The sequence below is a fragment of the Oncorhynchus mykiss genome, chromosome 24 (assembly GCF_057628025.1).
Source record: "Oncorhynchus mykiss isolate SJ-2025 chromosome 24, ASM5762802v1, whole genome shotgun sequence".
Taxonomy (NCBI): domain Eukaryota; kingdom Metazoa; phylum Chordata; class Actinopteri; order Salmoniformes; family Salmonidae; genus Oncorhynchus; species Oncorhynchus mykiss.
The window spans coordinates 44,108,312-44,128,473 of record NC_143045.1 but is presented as its reverse complement, the minus strand read 5'-3'; the positions used below and the strand labels follow the sequence as shown (position 1 = coordinate 44,128,473).

Genomic DNA, 20,162 nt, shown 5'->3' with positions numbered 1-20,162 from the left:
CACCAGAGATTCTGGGTTCGAGCCCAGGCTCTGTCACAGCCGGCCGCGACCGGGAGGCCCATGTGGCGGCACACAATTGGCCTAGCATCGTCTGGGGTAGGGAGGGTTTGGCCGGCAGGGATATCCTTGTCTCATCGTGCACTAGCGACACCTGTGGAGGGCCGGGCGCAGTGCACGCTGACAAGGTCGCCAGGTGTACGGTGTTTCTTCTGACACATTGGTGCGGCTGGCATCCGGGTTGGATGGGCATTGTGTCAAGAAGCAGTGCGGCTTGGTTGGGTTGATAGCAGGGTAAACAGGCAGTGGCTCGGGTGGTTGTTGTCCTTGATGATCTTTATGGCCTTCCTGTGACATCGGGTGGTGTAGGTATCCTGGAGGGCAGGTAGTTTGCCACCGGTGATGCGTTGTGCAGACCTCACTACCCTCTGGAGACCCTTACGGTTGAGGGTGGTGCAGTTGCCGTACCAGGCGGTGATACAGCCCGACAGGATGCATCTGGATAAGTTTGTGCGGGTCTTAGGGACCAATCCACATTTCTTCAGCCTCCTGGGGTTGAGGAGGCGCTGTTGCGACTTCTACACCACACCGTCTGTGTGGGTGGACCAATCAGATCGTCTGTGTGGGTGGACCAATCAGATCGTCTGTGTGGGAGGAACAATCAGATCGTCTGTGTGGGTGGACCAATCAGATCGTCTGTGTGGGTGGACCAATCAGATCGTCTGTGTGGGAGGAACAATCAGATCGTCTGTGTGGGTGGACCAATCAGATCGTCTGTGTGGGTGGACCATTCAGATCGTCTGTGTGGGTGGACCAATCAGATTGTTGGTGATGTGGACGCAGAGGAACTTAGAAGCTTTTCACCTTCTCCACTTCAGTCCCGTCAATGTAGATAGCAGAGGGAGCGCCTCCCTGTCTCCTGAAGTCCACGATCATCTCCTTCGTTTTGTTGACATTGAGGGAGAAGTTATTTTCCTTACACCACTCCCCCAGGGCCCTCACCTCCTCCCCGTAGGCTGTCTAGTCATTTTTGGTAATCAGGCCTATAACTGTCGTGTCGTCTGCAAACTTGATGATTGAGTTGGAGGCATGTGTGGCTACGCAGACATGGGTGAACAGTGTTTAGGAAGTGGAGGTGTTGTTTCCTACCTTCACCACCTGGGGGCAGTAAACGTGTAGATCAATGACTGGCAACAGTTCAGTTCGACACTGAACGATGCAGTTCTCACAAGATGAGAGGTCATTTCAGCAAAACATTTTAGTGAACCGGACCAATACACTCACATCTTAAACATTTAAACCGGGGGACTGATGCGCGTATCTGTGAATCGTTACATCCCTACCTCTTACCGTTCGTCTTGAACTTCAAATTGGTATGACCAACATGTATGACCATGGATGGGTTCAGCTCACTCACCTCAGTCCATGTCTCAGCTGACACACTGGGGCATATTGCTGCTGCTGCTCCTTGACTCTTCACTGACCACAGAATAACCTGGAGGAGAGAGGGGAGGTTAGAGGTCACATTAGCGACAGCGAAATCTGCATCTTCAAAATGATCAAAAGCTTTTTGATTTAAATCATTTGTGTTTTATATTGAAAGTGTTTTTTTTGCTCTAATAGAAAGATCTGGGGCGTACAAATCTAGTTTTTCCATCACACAATTTTGAAAACATGTTAAGAAATGTGGCCACAATTATTGAAAATGAAATTTCACACACCCCTGAATCAATACTTTGTAGAATAGCCTTTTGGCAGCGATTACAGCTGCGATTCTTTCAGGGTAATTCTCAAAGAGCTTTCCACATGTGGATTGTGCAACACTTGCCCATTATTCTTTAAAAAATGCCTCAAGCCAAATTGGTTGTTGATCATTACTAGTAGGACTATCCCCAACAACAACAAAAAAAACATTGGCCGACCGAGGGTCTTCTGTTCTTTCGACCAGTCAATTGGTCAACAATAAAATTTGATTTGATTCGGATGTGAGTGTATTGGTCCCCTGAACCCCAAAAGGATCCAGATGTCTCCCCCGGTTTAAATGTTTAAGATGTGAGTGTATTGGAGACTTGATTACACACAGGTGGATTGTATTTATCATCATTAGTCATTTAGGTCAACATTGGATCATTCAGAGATCCTCACTGAACTTCTGGAGAGAGTTTGCTGCACTGAAAGTAAAGGGGCTGAATAATTTTGCACACCCAATTTTTCAGTTTTTGATTTGTTAAAAAAGTTTGAAATATCCAATAAATGTCGTTCCACTTCATGATTGTGTCCCACTTGTTGTTGATTCTTCACAAAAAAATACAGTTTTATATCTTTATGTTTGAAGCCTGAAATGTGGCAAAAGGTCCCAAAGTTCAAGGGGGCCGAATACTTTCGCAAGGCACTGTATGTGTGGGGTACAGAGATGAGGTAGTCATTCATAAATCATGTTAACCTCTATTATGCATGCAACTCATGCGATTTGTTAAGCAAATTTTTACTTCTGAACTAATTTAGGCTTGCCATAACAAACGGGTGGAATACTTATTGACTCAAGACATTTCATCTTTTCATTTGTAATTGGTTTAAAAAATAATAAATAAATAACCTTCTGAAGGCACTGTAGGTGTGACTGGATACTGGAATTTAGTGATTTGATGTTCCAAACATATTGCTCACTATATGTACATGCTGCAGAATGACGAGAGGGAGCATAAGGAAACTGGTTTAGATCACGGAAATAAAAACAGAAAACTGGTTTAGATCACGGAAATAAAAACAGAAAACTGGTTTAGATCACGGAAATAAAAACAGAAAACTAGTTTAGATCACGGAAATAAAAACAGAAAACTAGTTTAGATCACGGAAATAAAAACAGAACTAGTTTAGATCACGGAAATAAAAACAGAAAACTGGTTTAGATCACGGAAATAAAAACAGAACTAGTTTAGATCACGGAAATAAAAACAGAAAACTAGTTTAGATCACGGAAATAAAAACAGAACTAGTTTAGATCACGGAAATAAAAACAGGAAACTGGTTTAGATCACGGAAATAAAAACAGAAAACTAGTTTAGATCACGGAAATAAAAACAGAACTAGTTTAGATCACGGAAATAAAAACAGAACTAGTTTAGATCACGGAAATAAAAACAGGAAACTGGTTTAGATCACGGAAATAAAAACAGAAAACTGGTTTAGATCACGGAAATAAAAACAGAAAACTGGTTTAGATCACGGAAATAAAAACAGAAAACTAGTTTAGATCACGGAAATAAAAACAGAAAACTAGTTTAGATCACGGAAATAAAAACAGAACTAGTTTAGATCACGGAAATAAAAACAGAACTAGTTTAGATCACGGAAATAAAAACAGAAAACTGGTTTAGATCACGGAAATAAAAACAGAAAACTAGTTTAGATCACGGAAATAAAAACAGAAAACTAGTTTAGATCACGGAAATAAAAACAGAACTAGTTTAGATCACGGAAATAAAAACAGGAAACTGGTTTAGATCACTGAAATAAAAACAGAAAACTAGTTTAGATCACGGAAATAAAAACAGAACTAGTTTAGATCACGGAAATAAAAACAGGAAACTGGTTTAGATCACGGAAATAAAAACAGAAAACTAGTTTAGATCACGGAAATAAAAACAGAAAACTAGTTTAGATCACGGAAATAAAAACAGAAAACTAGTTTAGATCACGGAAATAAAAACAGGAAACTGGTTTAGATCACGGAAATAAAAACAGAAAACTGGTTTAGATCACGGAAATAAAAACAGAAAACTGGTTTAGATCACGGAAATAAAAACAGAAAACTAGTTTAGATCACGGAAATAAAAACAGAACTAGTTTAGATCACGGAAATAAAAACAGAACTAGTTTAGATCACGGAAATAAAAACAGGAAACTAGTTTAGATCACAGAAATAAAAACAGAAAACTGGTTTAGATCACAGAAATAAAAACAGAACTAGTTTAGATCACAGAAATAAAAGTGCTGAAAACATGTTGGAGAGGTTGGATGGGGAGTGTCGCTACAAAGCTTTATTTTTTTTCAGGTCTTTCTAGAAATGTTTGATCGGGTTCAAGTCCGGGCTCTGGCTGGGCCACTCAAGGACATTCAGAGACTTGTCCCAAAGCCACTCCTGCGTTGCCTTGGCTGTGTGCTTAGGGCCATTGTCCTATTGGAAGGTGAACGTTCGTCCCAGCCTGAGGTCCTGAGCAGGTTTTCATCAAGGATCTCTCTGTACTTTCGTCCGTTCATCTTTCCCTCGATCCTGACTAATCTCCCAGTCCCTGCCGGTGAAAAACATCCCCACAGCATGATCCTGCCATACCATGCTTCACTGTAGGGATGGTGCCAGGTTTCCTCCAGACGTGACGCTTGGCATTCAGGCCAAAGTGTTTCATCTTGGTTTCATCAGACCAGAGAATCTTGTTTCTCATAGTCTGAGTCCTTTAGGTGCCTTTTGGCAAACTCCAAGCGGGCTGTCGTGTGCCTTTTAATAAGGAGTGGCTTCCGTCTGGCCGCTCTACCATAATGGCCTAATTGGTGGAGTACTGCAGAGATGGTTGTCCTTCAGGAAGCTTCTCCTGAAGCATTCTCACAATGCTCCAGAAATGTTTTGGTACCCTTCCCCAGATCTGTACCTCGACACAATCCTGTCTCGGAGCTCTACGGATAATTCCTTCAACCTCATGGCTTGGTTTTTGTTCTGACATGCACTGTCAACTGTGGGACCTTATATAGACAGGTGAGCGCCTTTCCAAATCATGTCCAATCAGTTTTTTTTTTTTTCTTACCAGGTAAGTTGACTGAGAACACATTCTAATTTACAGCAACGACCTGGGGAATAGATACAGGGGGAGGAGGAGGAGGGATGAGTGAGCCCATTGTAAACTGGGGGTGATTAGGTGACCGTGATGGTATGAGGGCCAGATTGGGAATTTAGTTGTAGAAATATCAAGGATGATCAATGGGAAACAGGATGCACCTGAGCTCAATTTACAGTCTCATAGCAAAGGGGTCTGAATACTTATATAAATAAGGTATTTCAGTTTCTAATAAATTTGCTAACATTTCTAAAAACCTGTTTTCGCTTTGTCATTATGGGGTATTGTGTGTAGATTAAATAAAACATTTAGAATAAGGCTGTAACAAAATGTGGAAAAAGTCAAAAGGCTCTGAATTACTTTCCAAAGGCACTGTATATATTTATATTTATACTTTTATATATTATTTTTTTTTTTACAAAAAAATCGATAATTGGATTTATTATCAATATAATATCGTCCCAAAATAAAATGGTGCTATGTAACAGTATTGATTTTTACCCCCTTCAATAGAAAATACCCTCAAATAAAAGGTGCCATTCTGCACGGTCACCTCCGATAAAACAGTTGATCTCCAAATTAAAAAGTTAGCTCTAAATAAACAAACTAAAAATATAAAACAATTATTTGAGGAAAATGTGTATTTGCCCTTACTGCTATTAGCCAATAGAAACACAGTGGATAACAGATAGTCCTTACTGCTATTAGCCAATAGAAACACAGTGGATAACAGATAGTCCTTACTGCTATTAGCCAATAGAAACACAGTGAATAACAGATAGTCCTTACTGCTATTAGCCAATAGAAACACATTGAATAACAGATAGTCCTTACTGCTATTAGCCAATAGAAACACATTGAATAACAGATAGTCCTTACTGCTATTAGCCAATAGAAACACATTGAATAACAGATAGTCCTTACTGCTATTAGCCAATAGAAACACATTGAATAACAGATAGTCCTTACTGCTATTAGCCCATAGAAACACATTGAATAACAGATAGTCCTTACTGCTATTAGCCCATAGAAACACATTGAATAACAGATAGTCCTTACTGCTATTAGCCCATAGAAACACAATGAATAACAGATAGTCCTTACTGCTATTAGCCCATAGAAACACACTGAATAACAGATAGTCCTTACTGCTATTAGAAACACATTGAATAACAGATAGTCCTTACTGCTATTAGCCCATAGAAACACAATGAATAACAGATAGTCCTTACTGCTATTAGCCAATAGAGACACATTGAATAACAGATAGTCCTTACTGCTATTAGCCAATAGAAACACATTGAATAACAGAGAGTCCTTACTGCTATTAGCCCATAGAAACACATTGAATAACAGATAGTCCTTACTGCTATTAGAAACACATTGAATAACAGAGAGTCCTTACTGCTATTAGCCAATAGAAACACATTGAATAACAGATAGTCCTTACTGCTATTAGCCAATAGAAACACAGTGAATAACAGATAGTCCTTACTGCTATTAGCCCATAGAAACACAGTGAATAACAGAGAGTCCTTACTGCTATTAGCCAATAGAAACACAGTGAATAACAGACAGTCCTTACTGCTATTAGCCAATAGAAACACATTGAATAACAGATAGTCCTTACTGCTATTAGAAACACATTGAATAACAGAGAGTCCTTACTGCTATTAGCCCATAGAAACACATTGAATAACAGATAGTCCTTACTGCTATTAGCCAATAGAAACACATTGAATAACAGAGAGTCCTTACTGCTATTAGCCAATAGAAACACATTGAATAACAGAGAGTCCTTACTGCTATTAGCCCATAGAAACACATTGAATAACAGATGCACTACATGGACCTACAGATCGTCTGCTTGTGAGGCCTGTGGGTGTCCTAAAGCAAAACAACCGATATGTACGAGTTTGTGAGAGTTTCACCTTTCCACAGATGGTGCAGCCCAAACTGTTCAGATGCTACAGGCAGAAATTGGCAGATCAGCTGTACCGATTTCAGATGAGTACGAGTCCCAAGAACACCGTCGTGTTCGTGAAAGTCTCATCTGTCCATAGAGGTGTCATAAAAGTTTGGACCGTTTGGACACTACAGAAGATTCTCTAGCTAAGTAGATTTCAGCAGGGTGAGGACATCGACCGTAGCGGGTTAAGGGAGAGAGTGAGAAGGGTTTGGCTGGTGGGAGGGGCCAGCAGTGTTCTCTAGTCCACACCGCACAGTCTGCTAACCACAAACACTCCACTCCACAGCACAGTCTGCTAACCACAAACCCTGCACAGCACAGTCTGCTAACCACAAACACTCCACAGCACAGTCTGCTAACCACAGTCTGCTAACCACAAACACTCCACAGCACAGTCTGCTAACCACAGTCTGCTAACCACAAACACTCCACAGCACAGTCTGCTAACCACAAACCCTGCACAGCACAGTCTGCTAACCACAAACACTCCACAGCACAGTCTGCTAACCACAGTCTGCTAACCACAAACACTCCACAGCACAGTCTGCTAACCACAAACACTCCACAGCACAGTCTGCTAACCACAAACACTCCACAGCACAGTCTGCTAACCACAGTCTGCTAACCACAAACACTCCACTATCTACAGTGCTCTGTCCCTCCACCTCTCAATTCATTGGGCTTTATTGGCATGGGAAACATATCTTTTCATTTCAAATGTCATATTATGTCTATATACCGTGTTGTAATGATGTGCAAATAGTTCAAGTACAAAAGGGAAAATAAATTAACAGAAATGGTTGACCTTTTCTTGTGGCAACAGGTCACAAATCTTGTTGCTGTAATGGCACACTGTGGTATTTAACCCAATAGATATGGGAGTTTATCAAAATTGGGTTATTTGTGGATCTGTGTAATCTGAGGGAAATATGCATCTCTAATATGGTCATACATTGGGCAGGAGGATAGGAAGTGCAGCTCAGTTCCCACCTCATTTTGTGGGCAGTGTGCACATAGCCTGTCTTCTCTTGAGAGCCATGTCTCTCTCTCTCTCTCTAGTGAAGTAGATAATAAACACTCTCCAGCAATATCTCTCTCTCTCTCTATCATTAGCCCACCTCTCGCCCTCTGACTCTTGTTCTCTCACACAGTAAGATAGTATATTTACCTAATTAGGGAAACAGAGTCATACGCCAACATTTCCCCAACTAGCTAGGCCTACTTCAGTAAATAATATGGAACAAATAACCATTCACACCACAGACACAAGGCTGCCAGTGAACCCTGTGACACTGTGGACCCTGCTGATGCTGAGATACATTCAGTTTCCCTTCTCTGAATGGCTGGAGGCACGGTCCAAGGGTCGGGCACACACACACACACACACACACACACACACACACACGAAACTTCTGTTCTTTTTACTAGAACATGAAAAACGGTTTGGATACGAAAACATGAAGAGAAAAAAATGGACTTTCAAAACTTCTGTCAAATGTGTCTCAGACTTGCATTCAATGAGAGTGACTGATCTATAACCCACATTTAAATACATGTTAGACAGTCCTGGACAGGTTCAAGTGTACTGTTAGCTCGCTAACTAAACGTTGTGTCATGCAATGGGATTCATTGTTTACCCAGCTAGCTATCTAGCTACATTTCTTAACAAAAGACTCATCTTAGTGTGCCAGAGCGCAGAATCACTTTTTCAACACTCAACACCAGTTGAATATATCCGAGGTCAGTAAACGAAAGCATAATTCAACTGTTACCAGCAGCACAGTTACAGTCACCAACGCTCTGGATAACCAGCTCTGCTAGGGTCAGTAAACTAAAGCATAATTCAATTGTTACCAGCAGCACAGTTACAGTCACCAACGCTCTGGATAACCAGCTCTGCTAGGGTCAGTAAACTAAAGCATAATTCAACTGTTACCAGCAGCACAGTTACAGTCACCAACGCTCTGGATAACCAGCTCTGCTAGGGTCAGTAAACTAAAGCATAATTCAATTGTTACCAGCAGCACAGTTACAGTCACCAACGCTCTGGATAACCAGCTCTGCTAGGGTCAGTAAACTAAAGCATAATTCAACTGTTACCAGCAGCACAGTTACAGTCACCAACGCTCTGGATAACCAGCTCTGCTAGGGTCAGTAAACTAAAGCATAATTCAACTGTTACCAGCAGCACAGTTACAGTCACCAACGCTCTGGATAACCAGCTCTGCTAGGGTCAGTAAACTAAAGCATAATTCAACTGTTACCAGCAGCACAGTTACAGTCACCAACGCTCTGGATAACCAGCTCTGCTAGGGTCAGTAAACTAAAGCATAATTCAATTGTTACCAGCAGCACAGTTACAGTCACCAACGCTCTGGATAACCAGCTCTGCTAGGGTCAGTAAACTAAAGCATAATTCAATTGTTACCAGCAGCACAGTTACAGTCACCAACGCTCTGGATAACCAGCTCTGCTAGGGTCAGTAAACTAAAGCATAATTCAACTGTTACCAGCAGCACAGTTACAGTCACCAACGCTCTGGATAACCAGCTCTGCTAGGGTCAGTAAACTAAAGCATAATTCAATTGTTACCAGCAGCACAGTTACAGTCACCAACGCTCTGGATAACCAGCTCTGCTAGGGTCAGTAAACTAAAGCATAATTCAACTGTTACCAGCAGCACAGTTACAGTCACCAACGCTCTGGATAACCAGCTCTGCTAGGGTCAGTAAACTAAAGCATAATTCAACTGTTACCAGCAGCACAGTTACAGTCACCAACGCTCTGGATAACCAGCTCTGCTAGGGTCAGTAAACTAAAGCATAATTCAACTGTTACCAGCAGCACAGTTACAGTCACCAACGCTCTGGATAACCAGCTCTGCTAGGGTCAGTAAACTAAAGCATAATTCAATTGTTACCAGCAGCACAGTTACAGTCACCAACGCTCTGGATAACCAGCTCTGCTAGGGTCAGTAAACTAAAGCATAATTCAACTGTTACCAGCAGCACAGTTACAGTCACCAACGCTCTGGATAACCAGCTCTGCTAGGGTCAGTAAACTAAAGCATAATTCAACTGTTACCAGCAGCACAGTTACAGTCACCAACGCTCTGGATAACCAGCTCTGCTAGGGTCAGTAAACTAAAGCATAATTCAATTGTTACCAGCAGCACAGTTACAGTCACCAACGCTCTGGATAACCAGCTCTGCTAGGGTCAGTAAACTAAAGCATAATTCAACTGTTACCAGCAGCACAGTTACAGTCACCAACGCTCTGGATAACCAGCTCTGCTAGGGTCAGTAAACTAAAGCATAATTCAACTGTTACCAGCAGCACAGTTACAGTCACCAACGCTCTGGATAACCAGCTCTGCTAGGGTCAGTAAACTAAAGCATAATTCAACTGTTACCAGCAGCACAGTTACAGTCACCAACGCTCTGGATAACCAGCTCTGCTAGGGTCAGTAAACTAAAGCATAATTCAATTGTTACCAGCAGCACAGTTACAGTCACCAACGCTCTGGATAACCAGCTCTGCTAGGGTCAGTAAACTAAAGCATAATTCAACTGTTACCAGCAGCACAGTTACAGTCACCAACGCTCTGGATAACCAGCTCTGCTAGGGTCAGTAAACTAAAGCATAATTCAACTGTTACCAGCAGCACAGTTACAGTCACCAACGCTCTGGATAACCAGCTCTGCTAGGGTCAGTAAACTAAAGCATAATTCAATTGTTACCAGCAGCACAGTTACAGTCACCAACGCTCTGGATAACCAGCTCTGCTAGGGTCAGTAAACTAAAGCATAATTCAACTGTTACCAGCAGCACAGTTACAGTCACCAACGCTCTGGATAACCAGCTCTGCTAGGGTCAGTAAACTAAAGCATAATTCAACTGTTACCAGCAGCACAGTTACAGTCACCAACGCTCTGGATAACCAGCTCTGCTAGGGTCAGTAAACGAAAGCATAATTCAACTGTTACCAGCAGCACAGTTACAGTCACCAACGCTCTGGATAACCAGCTCTGCTAGGGTCAGTAAACTAAAGCATAATTCAATTGTTACCAGCAGCACAGTTACAGTCACCAACGCTCTGGATAACCAGCTCTGCTAGGGTCAGTAAACTAAAGCATAATTCAACTGTTACCAGCAGCACAGTTACAGTCACCAACGCTCTGGATAACCAGCTCTGCTAGGGTCAGTAAACTAAAGCATAATTCAATTGTTGCCAGCAGCACAGTTACAGTCACCAACGCTCTGGATAACCAGCTCTGCTAGGGTCAGTAAACTAAAGCATAATTCAATTGTTGCCAGCAGCACAGTTACAGTCACCAACGCTCTGGATAACCAGCTCTGCTAGGGTCAGTAAACTAAAGCATAATTCAATTGTTGCCAGCAGCACAGTTACAGTCACCAACGCTCTGGATAACCAGCTCTGCTAGGGTCAGTAAACTAAAGCATAATTCAACTGTTACCAGCAGCACAGTTACAGTCACCAACGCTCTGGATAACCAGCTCTGCTAGGGTCAGTAAACTAAAGCATAATTCAATTGTTGCCAGCAGCACAGTTACAGTCACCAACGCTCTGGATAACCAGCTCTGCTAGGGTCAGTAAACTAAAGCATAATTCAATTGTTGCCAGCAGCACAGTTACAGTCACCAACGCTCTGGATAACCAGCTCTGCTAGGGTCAGTAAACTAAAGCATAATTCAACTGTTACCAGCAGCACAGTTACAGTCACCAACGCTCTGGATAACCAGCTCTGCTAGGGTCAGTAAACTAAAGCATAATTCAATTGTTGCCAGCAGCACAGTTACAGTCACCAACGCTCTGGATAACCAGCTCTGCTAGGGTCAGTAAACTAAAGCATAATTCAACTGTTACCAGCAGCACAGTTACAGTCACCAACGCTCTGGATAACCAGCTCTGCTAGGGTCAGTAAACTAAAGCATAATTCAATTGTTGCCAGCAGCACAGTTACAGTCACCAACGCTCTGGATAACCAGCTCTGCTAGGGTCAGTAAACTAAAGCATAATTCAATTGTTGCCAGCAGCACAGTTACAGTCACCAACGCTCTGGATAACCAGCTCTGCTAGGGTCAGTAAACTAAAGCATAATTCAACTGTTACCAGCAGCACAGTTACAGTCACCAACGCTCTGGATAACCAGCTCTGCTAGGGTCAGTAAACTAAAGCATAATTCAATTGTTGCCAGCAGCACAGTTACAGTCACCAACGCTCTGGATAACCAGCTCTGCTAGGGTCAGTAAACTAAAGCATAATTCAACTGTTACCAGCAGCACAGTTACAGTCACCAACGCTCTGGATAACCAGCTCTGCTAGGGTCAGTAAACTAAAGCATAATTCAATTGTTGCCAGCAGCACAGTTACAGTCACCAACGCTCTGGATAACCAGCTCTGCTAGGGTCAGTAAAATGGTCAGACTGGGGTGTTCTCTCATTATGTGTCTGGAAGTAGCTAGCCAATGTTAGCCAGTTAGCTTGGGTGCTTGACTGTAGATGTGAGGTCAGAGCTTTCGCAACCCTACTTATTGGCCAGAGCGTCCAGTGTGCACTCTGAACGCGAAACCATAGATAGGGTGAGTAACGTTCAGTGAGCTGTTCTCTCTCTCTCTCTCTCTCTTAGATGTCTGGAAGTAGCTGGTAAGTTAGTACAGAACACACAGATCAACCCTTTAAGAGATGCGTGGGATAAGGCTGAAGAGGGCGTGAACGATGCTGAATGCGTGGGATAAGGCTGAAGAGGGCGTGAACGATGCTGAATGGGCGGGATAAGGCTGAAGAGGGCGTGAACGATGCTGAATGCGTGGGATAAGGCTGAAGAGGGCGTGAACGATGCTGAATGGGCGGGATAAGGCTGAAGAGGGCGTGAACGATGCTGAATGCGTGGGATAAGGCTGAAGAGGGCGTGAACGATGCTGAATGGGCGGGATAAGGCTGAAGAGGGCGTGAACGATGCTGAATGCGCGGGATAAGGCTGAAGAGGGCGTGAACGATGCTGAATGCGTGGGATAAGGCTGAAGAGGGCGTGAACGATGCTGAATGGGCGGGATAAGGCTGAAGAGGGCGTGAACGATGCTGAATGCGTGGGATAAGGCTGAAGAGGGCGTGAACGATGCTGAATGGGCGGAGACAAAGAAGGGCTCTCCAATAGTAGTACCTAAACATTGAAAGACGGTTTTCTCAAAAGTGAATTTACAAGTTGATCAACTTCCAAAGCAGAATTACTTCTCCATTGTTTCCTCAAATGCAGTGTATGATATACCATTTTGTAGCTTTGAGTCTCTACTTTTATCCAATGTAAAATAAACAGAAACCATAAGACCAAATCCAGGTGGGGAGTCACACACAGTATTCATTCCTACTTTGGTAGGTTTCCATACTCACACACACAGTATATTCACAGTATTCATTAATTCATAGTGTTAACTAGGCTTAACTCCACTATGTAAAAAATGTTTATCCTGAAAAACTCCATAGTTCTTAATGATTACAAACATACCCATAACATGATGCAGCCACCACTATGAGAGTGGTACTCAGTAATGTGTTGTATTGGATTTACCCCAAACATAACACTTTGTATTGAGGACAAAAAAGTTAATTGCTTTGCCACATTTTTTGCAGTATTACTTTAGTTGCAAACAATGTGTTTTGGAATATTTCTCCACCCTGTCATTTAGGTTAGTATTGTGGAGTATTAGTGGAGTATTAGTATTAGTATTAGTATTGTTGTTGATCCATCCTCACCTTGCTCCTATCACAGCCATTAAACTCTGTAACTGTTTTAAAGTCACCATTGGCCTCATGGTGAAATCCCTGAGTGGTTTCCTTCCTCTCTGGCAACTGAGTTAGACAGGACGCCTGTATCTTTGTAGTGACTGGGGTGTATTGATACACCACCCAAAGTGTAATTAATGATTTCACCATGCTCAAAGGGATATTTAATGTATGCTTTTTAATTTTTACCCATCTACCAATAGGTGCCCTTTGTTGTGAGGTATTGAAAAACCTACCTGGTCTACCTGGTTGAATCTGTTTGAAATTCACTGCTCGACTTTACAGATGTGTGTATGTATCCCCCAGTAGTCTGATCAGGTCAAAGTTCCACGGAAGCCACCTCTCCTCACTACCACCTGACAGAGCCACCTTGGAACCTAGTCACCACAGTTACTGAAAGGTAAACAGGAAGACACAACCCGACACAATTAAAACCACAGGAACTCAACACTTACGACATAAAATATGTTACAGCCTTAATATATGTTATTAACAGCACAGAGGGTCTTTCATGGAAGCCTCTCCAACATAATCCAGGTAGAATCAGGAATTCCCCAGGGCAGCTGTCTTGGCCCATTACTTTTTTTTCAACCTTTACTAACAACATGCCACTGGATTTGTTTCTAGCCAGAGTTTCTATGTATGTGGATGACTGAACACATGTCAGTTAATACAGCGACTGAGATGACTGCAACACTGAACAGAGAGCTGCAGTTAGGTTCAGAATGGGTGGCAAGGAATAAGTTAGTCCTAAATATTTCTAAAACTAAAAGCGTTGTATTTGGGACAAATCATTCACTAAACCTCAACTAAATCTTGTCATAAATAACATGGAAATTGAGCAAGTTGACGTGACTAAACTGGTTGGAGTAACCCTGGATGGAGTAACCCTGGATGGAGTAACCCTGGATGGAGTAACCCTGGATGGAGTAACCCTGGATGGAGTAACCCTGGTTGGAGTAACCCTGGATGGAGTAACCCTGGATGGAGTAACCCTGGATGGAGTAACCCTGGATTGTTAACTGTCCTGGTCAAATCATATTGACACAACAGTAGGTAAATGGGGAGAAGTCTCCCTAATAAAGCCCTGCTCTCTCAACAAGGCAGGTCCTACAGGCCATAGTTTAGTTTTGTCACACCTCAATCGTCTGGTCAGGTGCCACAAATAGGGCAATTGGCTCAGAACAGGGCAGCACAGCAACAAGTAATAATATGTCAATCTCTCCTGGCAAAAAGTAGAACAGAACTGATATGGCAGGAAGTACTATTATTTTGAAAGGCTGTTTTAGGACCCAGTTCACGATATCTATGACTTCCTCTACATGTGACCAGTCTTTAGGCATTGTTTCAGGCTTTTACTCTGAAAAATGAGGGAGATACACCGCTTCCAATGAGAGGACAGTGGAAATTTCCAGACATGAACCAAGCACGTGATCGGGAGCGGGCATTTCTTGTTTACCTTTTCCATTGACGAAGCTTTTGTCCGGTTGAAATTGTATTTATTATTTATGACAAAAACAACCTGAGGATTGATTCTTTTATTGTACTTTTTGACTTTTCGTCTTGGATTTGAGAGCGCGCATTGTACCTTTGGATTTCTGAACTAAACGCACCAAAAAAACGGAGGTATTTGGACAGAGATTAACTTTATCGAACAAAACAAACATTTGTTGTCTAACATGGAGACCTGGGAGTGCCACCAGATGAAGATCATCAAAGGTAAGTGATTAATTTTAATGCTATTTCTGACTTTTGTGACACTCTCCTTGGCTGGAAAATGGCTGTATCGGTTTCTCTGTCTCGGCGCTGACCTAACATAAACATTTGGTGTGCTTTCGCCGTGAAGCCTATTTGAAATCGAACACTGTGGCTGGATTTAAAAGAAGTTTATCTTTAAAATGGTGTAAAATACTTGTATGTTTGAGAAATTTTAATTATGGGATTTCTGTTGTTTAGAATTTGGCGCCCTGCAATTTCACTGGCTGTTGTCGAGGTGCTAGCGTCCCACTTGTACCAGAGGTTAATACATGTTACAGCCTTAATACATGTTATTAACATATGTTACAGCCTTAATACATGTTATTAACATATGTTACAGCCTTAATACATGTTATTAACATATGTTACAGCCTTAATACATGTTACATCCTTAATACATGTTATTAACATGTTACATCCTTAATACATGTTATTAACATATGTTACAGCCTTAATACATGTTACATCCTTAATACATGTTATTAACATGTTACATCCTTAATACATGTTATTAATATATGTTACAGCCTTAATACATGTTACATCCTTAATATATGTTATTATTCAGACCCCTTGACTTTATCCACATTTTCTTACCTTGTCTTATTCTAAAATGGATTAAATACATGTTTTGCCTCAATCTACACACAATACCCCATAATTACAAATGAAACCTGGGCTAGAAATGTCTGTTGATCATCCTTGAGATGTTTCTACAACTTGATTGGAGTCCACCTGTGGTAAATTCAATCGATTGGACATGATTTGGTAAGGCACACACCTGTCTATATAAAGTCTCACAGTTGACAGCACATGTCAGAGCAAAAACCAAGCCATGAGGTCAAAGGAATTGTCCGTAGAGCTCAGAGACAGGATTGTGTCGAGGAACAGATCTGGGGATGGGTACCAAAACATTGCTGCAGCATTGAAGGTCCTCAAGAACACAGTGGCCTCCATCATTCTTCAATGGAACAAGTTTGGAACCACCAAGACTCTCCCTAGAGCTGGCTGCCTGGCCAAATTAAGCAATCGTGGGAGAAGGGTCTTGGTCAGGGCAGTGAACAACAGCCTGATGGTCACTCTGACAGAGCTCTAGAGTAACTCTGTGGAGATGGGAGAACTTTTCAGAAGGACAACCATCTCTGCAGCATTCCACCAATCAGGCCTTTACGTTAGAGTGGCCAGACAGAAGCCACTCCTCATTAAAAGGCACATGACAGCCCACTTGAAGTTTGCCAAAAGGCACCTAAAGACTCTCAGACCATGAGAAACAAGATTCTCTGGTCTGATGAAACCAAGATTGAACTCTTTGGCCTGAATGCCAAGCGTCACGTCTGGAGGAAACCTGGCACCATCCCTACAGTGAAGCATGGTGGTGACAGCATCATGTTGTGGGGATGTCTTTCAGCAGCAGGGACTGAAAGACTAGTCAGGATTGAAGGAAAGATGAACAGAGCAAAGTACAGAGAGATCCTTGATGAAAACCTGCTCCAGAGCGCTCAGGACCTCAGACTGGGGCGAAGGTTCACCTTCCAACAGGACAACGACCCTAAGCATACAGCCAAGACAATGCAGGAGTGGCTTCGAGACAAGTCTCAATATCCTTGAGTGGCCCGGCCAGACCCCGGACTTGAACCCGATCTAACATCTCTGGAGAGACCTGAAAATAGCTGTGCAGCGACGCTCTCCATCCAACCTGACAGAGCTTGAGAAGATCTGCAGAGAAGAATGGGACAAACTCCCCAAATACAGGTGTGCCAAACTTGTAGCATCATACCCAAGAACAAACGATGCTGTAATCGCTGCCAAAGGTGCTTCAACAATTATTTTTAAAACATTTGCACATAGAAATGTAAAATAATTGTAATACATTTTAGAATAAAGCTGTAACGTAAAAAGTCAAGGGGTCTGAATACTTTCTGAAGGCTCTGTACTTCGCCTCTTCCTCCCTAACAGGTCTTCTGTTTGTTGTTCTGCAGTGTGTTGTCGTGGGAAGAGTGTGTGTGTGTTCTGCAGTGTGTAGTCGTGGGAAGAGTGTGTGTGTGTTCTGCAGTGAGTAGTCGTGGGAAGAGTGTGTGTGTGTTCTGCAGTGTGTAGTCGTGGGAAGAGTGTGTGTGTGTTCTGCAGTGTGTAGTCGTGGGAGGAGTGTGTGTTCTGCAGTGTGTAGTCGTGGGAGGAGTGTGTGTTCTGCAGTGAGTAGTCGTGGGAGGAGTGTGTGTGTTCTGCAGTGAGTAGTCGTGGGAGGAGTGTGTGTGTTCTGCAGTGAGTAGTCGTGGGAGGAGTGTGTGTGTGAAGATGCTACCAGTAGAACAAAAGGTCACTGCAGGTCACCAGTCTCTGTGTACAAGACATGAGCCACAGACAATTTGACTTGACGTAAGGCAGTATGTGTTCTGCAGTGTGTATTCTTGCAATGTGACAAATCCGACCAGCCCTGGTTTTATACACAGTATGGCTTGATCATGTCTGCCTACCTGCCTGCCTGTCTATCTGTCTGTCTATCTGTCTGACTGTCTGCCTGCCTGTCTGCCTGCCTGCCTGTCTGCCTGTCTGCCTGCCTGTCTGCCTCTATCTCTGCTTCATACCGCAGCAGCAGCTCTCTGTATCTCTGTTTAGTCTCCAGCAGGATGCCTGTAAATTGTTGCAGTCAGTACACAACAGAGGTAGGAAGCAGTCAGTAAACGACAGAGGTAGGAAGCAGTCAGTACACGACAGGCAGGAAGCAGTCAGTACACGACAGGCAGGAAGCAGTCAGTACACGACAGGCAGGAAGAGGTCAGTACACGACAGAGGTAGGAAGCAGTCAGTAAACGACAGAGGTAGGAAGCAGTCAGTAAACGACAGAGGTAGGAAGCAGTCAGTAAACGACAGAGGTAGGAAGCAGTCAGTAAATGACAGAGGTAGGAAGCAGTCAGTAAATTACAGAGGTAGGAAGCAGTCAGTACACGACAGAGGTAGGAAGCAGTCAGTACACGACAGAGGTAGGAAGCAGTCAGTACACGACAGAGGTAGGAAGCAGTCAGTAAACGACAGAGGTAGGAAGCAGTCAATATACGACAGAGGTAGGAAGCAGTCAGTAAACGACAGAGGTAGGAAGCAGTCAGTAAACGACAGAGGTAGGAAGCAGTCAGTAAACGACAGAGGTAGGAAGCAGTCAGTACACGACAGAGGTAGGAAGCAGTCAGTACACGACAGAGGTAGGAAGCAGTCAGTACACGACAGAGGTAGGAAGCAGTCAGTAAACGACAGAGGTAGGAAGCAGTCAGTATACGACAGAGGTAGGAAGCAGTCAGTACACGACAGAGGTAGGAAGCAGTCAGTAAATGACAGAGGTAGGAAGCAGTCAGTACACGACAGAGGTAGGAAGCAGTCAGTACACGACAGAGGTAGGAAGCAGTCAGTACACGACAGAGGTAGGAAGCAGTCAGTAAACGACAGAGGTAGGAAGCAGTCAGTATACGACAGAGGTAGGAAGCAGTCAGTATACGACAGAGGTAGGAAGCAGTCAGTATACGACAGAGGTAGGAAGCAGTCAGTACACGACAGAGGTAGGAAGCAGTCAGTAAACGACAGAGCTGTGGCAACCACCTAAAAGGAAGCAGTGGCCACACATTCCACCACAATCAGAAAGTCAGAAAAGGACACTCAGTGGAGGATAAACATTGTAATTACCTCCTATATTGATCTGTTTATTTATCGCTCGTTTTTTTATGATAAATTTGTTTCTTCTCACTTTTATTTATTTAACTTGCTTTGGCGAAAAGAGAGAAAAACAAACAATGAATAAAAATATGGCCTAATATGGGCGCTCCGCGACGGCCTAATATGGGCGCTCCGTGGGCGCTCTGCGACGGCCTAATATGGGCGCTCTGCGACGGCCTATTATGGGCGCTCTGCGACGGCCTAATATGGGCGCTCTGCGACGGCCTAATATGGGCGCTCTGCGACGGCCTAATATGGGCGCTCTGCGACGGCCTAATATGGGCGCTCTGCGACGGCCTAATATGGGCGCTCTGCGACGGCCTAATATGGGCGCTCTGCGACGGCCTAATATGGGCGCTCTGCGACGGCCTAATATGGACGCTCTGCGACGGCCTAATATGGACGCTCTGCGACGGCCTAATATGGACGCTCTGCGACGGCCTAATATGGACGCTCTGCGACGGCCTAATATGGGCGCTCTGCGACGGCCTAATATGGACGCTCTGCGACGGCCTAATATGGGCGCTCTGCGACGGCCTAATATGGGCGCTCTGCGACGGCCTAATATGGACGCTCTGCGACGGCCTAATATGGACGCTCTGCGACAGCCTAATATGGACGCTCTGCGACGGCCTAATATGGGCGCTCTGCGACGGCCTAATATGGGCGCTCTGCGACGGCCTAAAAAGCTTCTGCTGCTCAATCAATGAAGTGTCTAACTAACATGAAAAGGCTAACACCAGTTTACAACAACCAGCCTAAAGGCTAACACCAGTTTACAACAACCAGCCTAAAGGCTAACACCAGTTTACAACAACCAGCCTAAAGGCTAACACCAGTTTAAAACAACCAGCCTAAAGGCTAACACCAGTTTACAACAACCAGCCTAAAGGCTAACACCAGTTTAAAACAACCAGCCTAAAGGCTAACACCAGTTTAAAACAACCAGCCTAAAGGCTAACACCAGTTTAAAACAACCAGCCTAAAGGCTAACACCAGTTTACAACAACCAGCCTAAAGGCTAACACCAGTTTACAACAACCAGCCTAAAGGCTAACACCAGTTTACAACAACCAGCCTAAAGGCTAACACCAGTTTACAAC

The 20,162-nt window shown here is 43.4% G+C and overlaps 1 protein-coding gene across 6 annotated transcripts in view; it reads right to left on the bottom strand.

The window, feature by feature from the left end:
• bcl9l (bcl9 like) overlaps nucleotides 1–20,162 on the bottom strand; it is a 105,082-nt gene that overhangs the window by 45,653 nt on the left and 39,267 nt on the right. For 3 of the 6 annotated variants that reach the window (XM_090219053.1, XM_090219055.1, XM_090219057.1), the window contains exons 2-3: nucleotides 13,836–13,992; nucleotides 1,415–1,492 (exon numbers count right to left, since the gene is read on the bottom strand). The gene's annotated coding sequence lies outside the window, so the exon portion shown is untranslated. The remainder of the gene's footprint in view (nucleotides 1–1,414; nucleotides 1,493–13,835; nucleotides 13,993–20,162) is intronic. The other 3 variants (XM_090219054.1, XM_090219052.1, XM_090219056.1) reach the window with 1 other exon arrangement.